At 39.3% G+C, this 12,400-nt stretch overlaps 1 long non-coding RNA gene across 3 annotated transcripts in view; it reads left to right on the forward strand.

Annotated features, from left to right (window-relative positions):
- The first annotated feature begins 1,558 nt into the window (after positions 1-1,558).
- Positions 1,559-12,400, forward strand: part of LOC124462128 — a 36,513-nt gene continuing 25,671 nt past the window's right edge. The window contains exons 1-2 of one of the 3 annotated variants that reach the window (XR_006955404.1): positions 1,559-1,869; positions 7,810-7,858. This is a non-coding gene — a long non-coding RNA (uncharacterized LOC124462128). Of the gene's footprint in view, positions 1,870-3,731; positions 3,869-7,208; positions 7,298-7,809; positions 7,859-12,400 lie in introns of those variants that run through there. The other 2 variants (XR_006955403.1, XR_006955405.1) reach the window with 2 other exon arrangements.

The following is a 12,400-nucleotide window of genomic DNA, read 5'->3' on the forward strand; positions in this document are numbered from 1 at the left end:
CGCCACCCACCCACACGGCCCACTCGAATGTGCGTTGACCAAGTACATAGGAAGGCTATATAGAGAGATTTCTCTGCATGGGTGCTGTGTGTGTGTGTGAGTGTGTGTGAGAGTTTCGCGCGCGCGAACTTTTCGAAAGGAAAAAAACTTAAACACAGAAACTTTTACATACGAGTGTGTTGGGGAAGAAGGGGCTGACTGCGGAGGAAGACGCGCTGCATTTTGCGCGCCTGTAGCTACGTTTTTTGGCGGTTGGCGGATTTGGAATGAGGGATGGGATGGGGAATGGGAATGGGAATGGGAATGAGAAAGGGGCATCGGAGGGTCGCTTGCATTCCATGTACGCGTCGTCGTCTGTGTGTCCATGTTCCGTGTCGCGATGATGGAACGCCGAACGAACGCATCTATCGGCATCGGCCGTGTGGTAGTTGGCATACGGCTTTTGGACGTCTTTTGAGTACAACATTGCTTTTTTATATTCTCGGCTCGACGCACCGCCGAGGCAAAAAGGAAAAACGCACGCTGTCGCTGACGCTGATGCTGATGCTCTGAAGCTGAGGCTGAGGCACTGCGCGCTGAGGTTGAGCTTGAGTCCGAGCCCAAGTAACGTACCAGGGCCAGAGCCACAACCAGACAGAGCTGGTCCAAGTCGTCGACGGTTCGGTTCATTTTCGGACTTGCTTATTTTCTAAAACACAACACCCAACGCAAAACCCAAAAAAAAAGAACAGAGGAACAGAACAGCGAACACACACAAAAACCCCAAATCAACTTATACACACAAGCACATGTAGAAAAACCCGTATTATTATATATATAATATATATATATATAGATATATATTGTATATAAAACTAATATATAAATGGGTGCAAAGTGCGCGCGCGTTTCCCGCCCCCGAAGTCGACGTCTTCATCACCGCCCGCATTCGCCCAGCTGCTGGGGATCGTCGCATTGAGTGCCGTCAAATACTATTTATATAAAATAAATGAAATAAAATATACATACATATATGTATATGTATATAACAAATCCATTCACGCGAGTGCTTCGTTCGTGTCCTGCCAATGTGTTTGTGTGTGTGTGTCTGTGTGAGAGTGAGCATAATTCTAATAGAAAGCCACCAAAGCCTCTGCCATAACCAGATGAAGTGATTTTTTTGACAACTCTGATTGATTTTTAAATATTTAATTGCTCCAATTGCTGAAAAATACAATAGCTGCGAAGCAAAAGAAATAGGAAAACATAAATCACCCCGCCGCCCCCCCATCACGTCCCGTTTCTATGCCAGCAATACTATAATCAAAAACTAAAAATCTGAAATATATTTCGATCACCATTCATATTTAATTTCTGTGCTCAACGTCGCCTTCGTCTCGTCTGCGTCGTCGTCTGCCCCCTAACCTAAGTTTACCTTTCGAAAATGGCTAACAAAATAAAATCCTATTAAATAGTTTATAAATTAAATTGACCAAACCCAAGACAAAGAGTAAACCAAAAACATACAAAACAAAAAAAAAAGAAAACCTCAAAAATAAATATTTGCATAAACAATTAAAAGATAAAAAGATTTTGCATTCTCAAGTTGCCTAATCCGCCAGAGATAGTTTGACACATCATTAGAAAAAACAAAAATCAACCGGAAGAGATCGTTTGAACCGTTTTCGGAACGTTTTTGGATCGTTCGCATCGCATTTCGTTAATCACGGCGACGGCGACGCAGACAAAAATGCTTGAGTTGCCCATGCACTGCATACTCAAACTCGAATCCAATTCAACAAACTGCCTCAACAGACTGCCAGCAGTAGCTGTGGACACCAGAGAGAACCTGAACATTGCCATGGATAAATAACATCAGTAATTTGTCCTGTACGTTTCTTAAGATAATAACTTAAGTATTTTTATTCTCAAAACAATAACTAGAAATTGAATTTTAGAACTCACTATCATTTACCTTTTTTACCTATCAAAAATTTATTGCATTTTAGATGTGTGGGAAAAACTACTTGTTAGCTTTATTTGCATATCTCGCTCTCTCATTTTCCTGTAACACGTGGCGAATGAGTTGAGCTGAACGGCAAATATAACTCTCTTGGTTTTTCTCATTATACATATGTTTGAAACAAGTCTTGGGAAAAAAAAGAAGACCCTTAATAATTTTACCCCATCTAAATAATAGGGACCCCTTTATTATCTGCCGACGGCTAGGTGAAAATTGTCAGCAAAATTTCTTAGATAAATGCATTTTAAGTAAATCCAAGACATGGGACAATTGGGGATTTTCAGCTTAATCTTGAATAGAAGGAGAATAGGCAAATGGAAAGGGTGCACAAAAGTACAGGCTATCTGGGGGAGTTACTCTCATACTAATACCAACACACACACACACACACGCACACTTATAGGCATGTACATACACAATACATATACTCATATTCATGCCCCAACAAGCAGCGCTGTCGACGTCAAAGCTTGCCCCTCCATGTATTTGAAATGCGCACTAGCTCTAGCTCAGAGAAGAGACTTTGCTGCTCCCCTCCGAATAAATGTCTGTGTGTGTGTGTGTGTGACTGTTTAGGGTGTGCTTGTATCCTGTTTTTGCATTTATGCTGTGTTGCCTGTGGGAGGACTGCGCTGCCGCACTGTCGGCGATTTTGTGTTTGCAAAATCCACAAAAAAAAAGGGGTCGCCCCCTTGTGTGTTTGCAAAATTTCCCCCCATTTGCTGCCATTTCCTTGCCTATCCTGATGCTTCCCTGGTATCCTGCGCTCGCGTATTTTTCCGCGGCTGCGGCGGGTTAAAATTTTTTTTATTCGTGTTGCCTATACACACATGTACACACTAATACCCACAGACATACAGTCAGACATGCATACATACATACATGTGGAGCACCGCGGCAACGACAACGACAACCAACGGCCAAAGGTTCGTCCTCGGCCTATTCGCCGCGAAATAATTTTTCGCATTTTTAGTACAAAGCTTCACATCAACGTCGTCGTACAAACAAATTTTTATTTTCGGATTTTTCAATTACGTTTTCATTTATTTTTAAGTATTAATTTTGCGTGCACTCAAAAACAAAATCAACAAAAATCAACTCAAAAACGAAACGAAACCAAAATAAACACAAACAAAAATATTAGCCTAGAAAGTCCATTGTGTCAATCGATCGAACTCTCTCTCTATATTTGTATATATTTATATAAATGTGTAAGCATATATAAATATATATATATATTCTCGAACAAAACAAAAAGCCGGATCTAAAAGCAAAAGAAAAGAAAACTCAAAAACAAACACTTTTAGCCAAATATCAAAAAAAAACAAACTCAAGTCGGTCTTCGAAAAGGAATCTCAAATCAAAACGAACATTTTTCAAGTGTTTTTTCGCAAAAGTTTCGACCAAGTACTACCAAATGAACTTCTCAGTTTATTGTTTCTCAACTGTTTGCATTTCATAAGAATTTTAGTTTGTTTTACAAATAAAAAAAACTTAAAACAAAAAACCAAAAAAAAAAGAAGTAACAAAAACAAAATCACGTCAAAGAAATTAAGAACAAATTCTAGATACTATCACGAAAATATAAAAATAAAAAGGACACTCAAGCATTTCTAGCAAAAAACCAAAAAGACAAGAAACAAAAAATTTACAAAAAAAAAAAACAAAATCAAAAGTACAAAGCAAAAAAGATTGTTGGCAACATTTTTTATAAGTATATATACGTATTATGATTATTATAATTTGTACATATTTTTTATACGAAAACGGTAAACGAATAATAAAAACAACAAAAGCAACAAATTAACTAACGCAATGTTTTGATACGCAAAATTCACTTACTCAAGGATGCTCGAACTCTGACTGGTAAGCGAAATGTGTGTACAGAATATGTGTGATAAGCCTGAGATGTCTCATTCCAACAGGCAGCAAAAGAGATAGGGCCAGAGAGAAAAGGAAAGAGATAGAAAATGAGAGAGAGAAAAAGATATAACTAGTCGAGATGACTTCTCCTTTCAAACGATTTCACTTCGCTGGCCCCCCTCCTCCTCCAAAATCATTTCCCACTCCAAACTCTATTTCTCCTGCATAGCACGAAGATGAGGCTAGAATAAGCCGAAGGCTTCGTGCATTATTTTTCGGCTACTTCGGGTGATGCTGCTTTCTAATTGCGCCGTCGTCGTTGTCTGCTCTCTGCCTATGTGCATTACATTATGCCAACGTTGTTGCCTACACCTACGCGCCAAGCAGCAAGCAGCAAGCAGAGCAAGCAGCAGCATCGTCGTCGGCGGCATCGTCGTCAGATTGTCGTTCGGCTTCCTTTAGGTCTGGGGCCGCTTGCTGCTGCCTCTGCCTGCCTGCTTCTTCTAGTTTATCTTAAGCTACGCGCGCGTACGGTTGCCTCAATGCCGTTCGTGCTTGCCGAGTTCGGTTTGATTTCGTCGTCTCGAAATCGCCTCGATTGTCGGCTTTGGCTCCTTCCTTGGCGCATTTCTTCGGGTAGGTATGCGTACGACTCTGCCACTGTGTGTGTGTGTGGGTCTATCTGTCGGTGTATGTATGAGCAGGCGCACACTTACTTACACTTACTGTCGCCGTTGCCGCCGCCGCCGCCGCCGCCGCCGCTTGCGTGTAGGAAATTATCTGCTGCTGCTGCTCCTGCCGGCTGCGACGTTGCCTAATACATATATAAATAATATATATTATTATATGGGATATACATATATTTAAATGCGCTCTCTGCCACAGTCTCATCTGAATGGTTGTGTGTGTGTGTGTGAATGAGAGTGAGCGTGTGTGTGTGTGTGCGTTTATATAGAAAAAAGCGTTTGCAAGTCCTTGGTAGGAGCAGAGGCAACGTCGTCGTCGCCTGCTTGCAAGAAAGTGTTGCATACTTATGTGGGCATACGTTGACGCGTCGCCGCTGCTGCAGCGCCTTGGTCTTTGGCTTTGGCTTTGGGTTTTCGGCCAAGCCAAGCGTTTTACTTTTGAATTCTAGAATACAAAATTCAGTACGTTTCTAGTCACGCGCTCTGGCAGAAGTTTTGCTTTGCGTATGTCTCCTCTTCTGGCGATGCCGACAAACGCCGTCTTGACTTGTGTAAAAAATCAAATCATTATAAATAATCCAAAACCCAAAATAAAAAAAAATTTATTAAACCCATAATAATCAATCAAATTTAACAAAACCAAACAAGCAATAAAAAAAAATAAAAAAAAAAGAAAGGAATAGAAAACAAAATAGTTGTATAGTTTGTGTGTAAAATAATTCAATTAATTAACCAAATATAATTATCAATCAAATTAATCAATTAATAATTATTCAAATTAAACATTATCAATTGAAATATAAATTTTAAGCTGCCGCTCAAAGTTGTTTTTTCGAAATTCAATACAAATGTAAATGCTTTGCTGCTCTTTTGTGGTACGTGAATGCTAAACGTGAAGTTTATCCCGTCCGGCTCTTAAATAGCCAACCGAAGGCGTTGAACACAGACACCAACACACAAAACACAACACACACACACACACATACGCACATACAAAGAGATAAGAGGCTAAAGACAAAAAGACCGCCACTTGCTGCTGGTATTGGCGGCAGACTTGGGCAAAAAACAACAAAATATTGCGCATACGGCAAGTTGGCCCACAATTGTTCAAGCTGCGCATTGGCATCTTGGCAATTTGACGGGGTAAAAACTTGGCAGGAAATTATCTAAAGCGCCTTAGATTCGCCGCAGCGCTGCTCAACTTTGTCAGCAATACACAGACACTCATTTACTTATATAGTTGAAGTACACACACACAGACACACACACACACACACACTAATGTTTGATATTATATAAATATACTTACACACATAGACATTTAGATTCGGAGCCGAATATAAAAGCAGTTGGCCATCGTTTCTTGTGAGACATTTCATCGTCTTGACTTGCAGCGACAGCGCGTTACCTCTCGGCCAGAAGCGGCAGCAGCCAGTTAGCCAGCTTGTTAGAAAGTCCATCAGTTAGGAGACAGAAATCCCCTTACAAAAAAATAACACAATGTCCACTGACAGTCAGACGGTAGTAGTAGTCACAGGCAGTTGTATTTTGGCCAACATAGTGTCCACTTCAATCAGAGGGTAGGAAATATTGTTTAATAGTAGCTTTTAATGCATAAATCCAATCAATAAAATAAACAAAGTGCAAAATCAAAAATATCGTAAAACCAAAAAACAAAAACCAAAGATTATTCTGTGAAATTAAAAATATCGTAAAACCAAAGATTATTCTTTATTAGTGTAATTAACAATAATAACTAACTAACAAACAGTTAACATAATAAAATTTTATCAAAAGTGGCAATTAATATTTATCTTAATTTATCTCTAATTACGTTCAATTCGTTAACTTGTTTTAGAAAAATTTAATTAATATAAATTAAAAACATCTTTTTGTTTTTCTTTATTTTAAATTATTTTCAAAATTTATTTTAATATATTCAGGAAGTAATATTTTCTATCACTTTAATAGAGATTTTATGCACCACCTAAGAAGCACAATGCCCAGTTAAAACCAAAAGGAAAATCTTAATAACCGAAATACGTTCAAAATTCCAAATTAAACATAACTAAAACATAAAAAAGCGCTGCGGCAACAAAACGAAAAATATTTCGAAAATCTTTTGAAAAAGTGTGTGTGCGAAATAAAAACAAAAAAGTTAACTTAATAATACTAATCCAATGTCTAAACGAAACTAAACGAATGCTTTGAAAATAATGTTAAAGTGTTGCATACTTTTCCTTGTTGCAAAACAGAAAAAAAATGTAGCGAGCAATGCGGCTGTGCTCTAAAATTAATTACATATAATATATGTTGTGGCCCCTTAAAAAATTAATATAAATAAATTACCCCCTTTCCGTTGTCCGCAGCGCTTCAGTGAATTTTGTGTTGTCCCTTACCCCTTATTTGGTATCAACCCGCCCAACTATAACTCAAACGAAATGTGTTAAAAAAAAATGAATTGAAAACTTAAGTTGAAAATGTGCCGCCAACAACATCAGCCATATCAGCAACAACAACAACTACGGCCAAAGAAAATGTCACTGACAAAGATCAGTGTCCAGCTGCTGGCCTGTTGCTACTTGGAAGTAGCAGACAGGCGGCGCTCCTTTGGAGCGGAAGTCGCCTGCATCGCCACCACGGTCAGCTGTTATCGCTGAAAGATGCTGCAGTTCATCAACTGTCAGCTGCAGCAGTAAATGCCTCGCAATCGCCTCTGAAGGCGATATGTAATCTTAAATTAAGGGTAAAATATCGCAAATGGTATTGGTGCAAACAAAAAACAAAACAAAAATGAACAGAATGAACTATGAAAACAAAAGCAAATTAATATCGTTTACGATTTGCTAAAATATTTACCAATCCGTCTCCCCAGTCCCCTAAAGAACCCCATTAGCATGGATCAAATTAAATTTATTTGTGGACTAGGATAGTGGAATTTCTTTTTTCTACTAGAAGTAAACATTTAACACAAATCTACTTTTTAAAGTCTCTTAAACTAAAATATTTTTATATTTTTTAATTTCTTTTAATTGATTTCGCATTTTAAATTTGATTTCAAGCAGTCAGACAATAGATTTTAAACGAGTGAGTTTAGGACAGAATGTATACACAATGTATGTAGATCCACATCCTTGCTTATCCCTTCTGTTATGTTTCTAATATATTTCAGCTTTTAAAACCTTAAAATAATTGTTCAAATTACTAATCACAAAATCCTTTTGCGCCATGTGCAAAACGTTTGCTTTATATTTTCAGGTTACACCATATCGAGAAGTTATCCAATGAGAAAGCCGCTTAAATTTTGGTAAGTACCATCAAGAATTTTGCTTTAAGTTCAATCTTTATTTAGCAATAAGTCCAAAGAAATGTCTTTGTGCTCGAAAGGACGTCAGTTTTTAATTAAAATGGTAAACAGGACAGAGTCCTGCCATATGGAGAGGCGCCTTTTTTTTTTTAGCTTATTTGTATGCTACTTAAGATGAAATGGCAAAGAAATGTGGCACAGACAGTTCATTGGGGGAGAGTGAGAAACGGACTTGTGTCCATTTTAATTTCACCTAGCCAACATTCTTCACGCAACATTGCCGTTGACTTTCATTTCTTTTTCTTCTGATGTGCGACCTAGCCGAGTCGTAGATGGAGACGATGCCAAGGAGTGGGAATGAACATGCAACAGCAATACCAACGGCAGCAACGGAAACGGAAATTGCTGAAGTTGCATGTACGTCTCTTCGTCTATCCTTCTACCAGTGAACAAGTGGGTCTGTATGTAGCTGTGTGTGTGTGTGTAATGATGCGCCGTGTTATCCTTTTGCTGACAGCAGACGCCGTTAGTTACTTTTACCGTTACATTTGCTGCTATTGCTGTTGCTGCTACAAGCAGGTTGCAATTATTTTCAGCTTAAATGACAAAATACAAGGAAGCAAGTCTTAAGCATTCGCAGGCTCGTTTTTATCCAGCTCGATGCCGTGTAAATGAGTTTTTATGGCCTCTTTTTTTCTTGTCCCCCCTCACGCTCAAGAGCATTGTTTTTGTTGTTGTTATAAACTCTTGTAGTTGTGTGTTTGTTTTGTTTAATTTAAGCACACACACACTCGGCCACACAAGGAGAACTTTGGCCCGACTGCTTGAGTCAGTCCTCTCATATGCCTTGTTCCCTTTTTTTTTCTCGTAGCCTTTTAGCCGTTTTCTTTTTCATGTGCAGCATAAACTTCTCATTTTGTTGCTACCTTCCTTCCCCAGCTTGCCTCGATGCCCGCCCGGCTGACTGGACTGCTCTCTTATGTTGGCGCATAAGTAAGTGCACCTAAGGCTACTTATGAAAAATGTGCAAATTAAAGTTGACTTTTAGGCGCACAATGCGCCCAGGCCCATCTCCTTTGGCGAAAGTTGTTTGCATGTATCGCAGCATCAAGAAAGTTTCTATGTATAAAATATTTAGAACAGCATCCCAAGCCATCTATACTCCCTTCCTCTTAGAATTCATCCTGAGGTGAAAATGTCATGTAGAAAGTTTTCGTAGTTTAGTCGCCATGCACTAACAACTCTTCTGATAGTTGCGACGTTGAACCGGAAATCGTTTTAAGAACGGAAGTGAAAATTTCTACCAGCTGCAACTGAGCGCAACCATCTAAATACACATCTAACACATCGTCCATCTGTAGCCCTCGGAATAATCTCTTATTGAAACTAAACAATATGACAACCAACAGCAAAAAAAAAAAAATTATTGCCCATGGCACCAACTACTGAAACGCAAATTCATTCAATTGCGAAAAGAAAATTACCCTAAAAAAACAGCAGCAACAAGTCGCTATGATTATCTAGAATTAAATAAAGCACACATACTCAGCCTCAACACACTCACACTGACACACACACACACACACACAGACAGAGAATATAGAGATAGAGATATACATATTCATATTATAAGCTTACATCTAGCCACTTGATTCTGTTTCTGTGTCTGGCCGGCCAATGGCAACGCTGGACACTTAAGCGCTGGACAAAGTTGCACGCCTCGCTGAGCACATGTCGCGACCCGATCTATTCCAATTCCGAATCCAGCCCACCATTCGATCCGAGCTAAACAAAACAGAACAACTAGTGTTCTCTGTAGTCTGTTTAGAGCTTTGAAAATTAAGTCAGCAAATGACTTGTAGAATATCAGCACATGCAGTACAGTCCAGCAGAGTCTGTCTGTCTATCTGTCCATTTGTTTATTAGATGGTAAATACCCTGAGAAAACATAAGGGTATTCCTACTATAACGAATTTATAATGCAAGGGTCGATTAAGTACCAAAAAATCAACAATCGAAGCCAAGTACCAAAAAGTCAATGGCTTAAAACATATTTTTAAAATTTATTTTCATTTTTTATTACCTTCATTCGTTTGCAAATGGCCTTATTTCCCTCTTTTTAATTAACATTTCATTTCATCATTTATTTAATTTTTTGTTGTTGCTCATTTCAGGGTATTTATGTTTTCGCATTGAGATGATATTTGTTCTTTCTTGTTCCTTTTTTATTATATTTGGAATACATATTTCGGACATGGACAAACTAGAACAAAGCAAATAGAACATCAGTCAGCCGAGCAACAAGATAATCAAGTATAATTTATTTCGTATTTGGTGAGCTCCATGCATGAGCACGGCTACAAGTACAAGCATCAATAAATATCTGAACAAACTATAGTTAGAATCTAGAGATGGACTGAGACACACACTAGTGACTAATCAGAGTGAGAGAGTAAGGGGGATAGATACAGATTAGTAAACGACTGCGCCCAACCCCCACGGCCACGGCCCAGAGGTTGAGCAAACCGGATGCACGAGCACTTGGCGTGCCAATGCCTAACCGATCTGAGTCGATCTCTCATCGTTGTTGCGTTTTGCCCACCGTCTCATATGGCAAAATCATTCAAGCATCGCATTACATTGACTCTGGCATGGTCTGGTATAATTTGGAACTATCTCGATAAAGTCCCATTTTTATATTAAAATAGAAAAAAACATTCAACAATCCAAATGAATTGCAAGGCGGAAGCTTAATGACTTTCCATATTGTCACAATTGACTTGCATCGATAGCCCATTGCCCATTCCCACGTGCTTTCATACTGAGTGGTGGGCCAACAAGTGGTCGGTCGACAGCAACACACCCACCCCTCACACACACACACAATCATCCACTGAATTGTAAAACCACTTGCCATATAGCACGCACCAAAAAGCGAGAGAAAGACCAAAAAGGGGAACGCAACATAAATACATATTAAAATGGTTAATAATATGCGAGAAGCCAACAGGCGGACAACAGGCAACAACTCCATGACAGAGTTCCGATGTTGGCGATGCCGTTGAAAAGCCACAGACAGTCACAGTCACAGTCGTAGTCAGAGTCGCCCACAGAGGCTCATGTCCAGACTCTGGCTAAAGGTGGAGGAGGCGGTTGAGCCAACGCGAATCTTTCAAGAGTAGTTCCGCTTTTTTGTTACCTCCGCGACATACATCCGCTTTACTTCCTCATGCCACTTGCACGAGGCACGGGCTAGTGTTTGGGGGTGCTCTGTCACCAAGAATATTTCACCTGAGTTGAAGTTTCCCCCATTCTGATTATCTTTATACTGTTTGCAATTAAAACAATGACAAAAGGCGTAAAATGCAAGGCACAGACCAACTTGAAGCTTCGTTGGGCATTCACTTTTGGTAATTACTACAAAACCGGAAATGAAAATCTACGCCATTTTGTTGCCCTAGCCAAGCAACCTCTTCTCGTTGCGTATTGGCCAGAGTAGAGCCAGAGGAGAACAAGTTAATGACGACAACTAAATTATCATAATGCGAAAGTTTGCTTTTCCTATCTGAGTGTGGGCGTGGAACCTCAAAGTTTCGTTCTGCTAAGTTGGGCAGACTTTGTATGTATTGGTGTGTGTGTGTGTTTGTGTGCGACCGAGTGGGTGTAGGTATTTCTTTGCGCTTCCATAAGCAACGAATCGAAGCTATGTGGGTGGGTGTAACCGCTTTCTGTTCTGACTCCCCAACGTTCGTTCGTCTTCTTTGGCCACACAATTGATTTCGCCGCGTTTCGTATTTGTTGTTTGGCTGGCTCATCGCTTGGTTGCCCATCACCATGCTCTCCGTGCGCCTTCTCTTTGATTTAGTTCAGAGCTTTCCCCTCCGTTCTCCCTACCGACTCGACTCGACTCGACGCGACTTACTTATCTTTCATTGAAATGCATTGGGCGAACATTCAATGCTGATTAACTTGCATGTCTAGAGGAATTTCATTGGTTGGCGCGTTCGTTCATTTTCTTTTTTCCTTCTTCTTCTTTTTCTTTCTCCTTTTGTCGTTTTCTTGTACTAGGTGTGGGCAGGGGTAGGATGAAGATAGTCCCCTGTACAAAATTCGAAAGGAAACTTTGACCCTTCTGAGGGCTAATCAATAAATCACTTCAAGGTTTTCTTAATTAAAAGTTTTTCCCTTACAATAAACCACAAAAAACTCCCATATAATAAACTTTTTACACACACACACACAAAACAAAAGGAAAAACGACAAGAAAAAGTAGCAAATAAAAAAGAGAAAAAATTGATTAACTACCAAGCCACAACCACAAAGAAGAAAAAAAAAAAACAAAGCACCAGACAGCAAGCAAAAGGACATCAGCTGAGCAAAGTTTCGAACCCTCGAATCCAATAAGATAAAGTTTGAACTTGAGCAAGAAAACAGCAAGGAAACGCAGACGGAAACTCTATCTATCCGAGGAAAACTATGAAAACTATTAAATGCTTAAGTCAGGCAGAAAATGAGACGGAATAGTTTTAAACTAAAAAAAAA

The sequence above is a fragment of the Drosophila willistoni genome, chromosome 3R (assembly GCF_018902025.1).
Source record: "Drosophila willistoni isolate 14030-0811.24 chromosome 3R, UCI_dwil_1.1, whole genome shotgun sequence".
Lineage (NCBI taxonomy): Eukaryota > Metazoa > Arthropoda > Insecta > Diptera > Drosophilidae > Drosophila > Drosophila willistoni.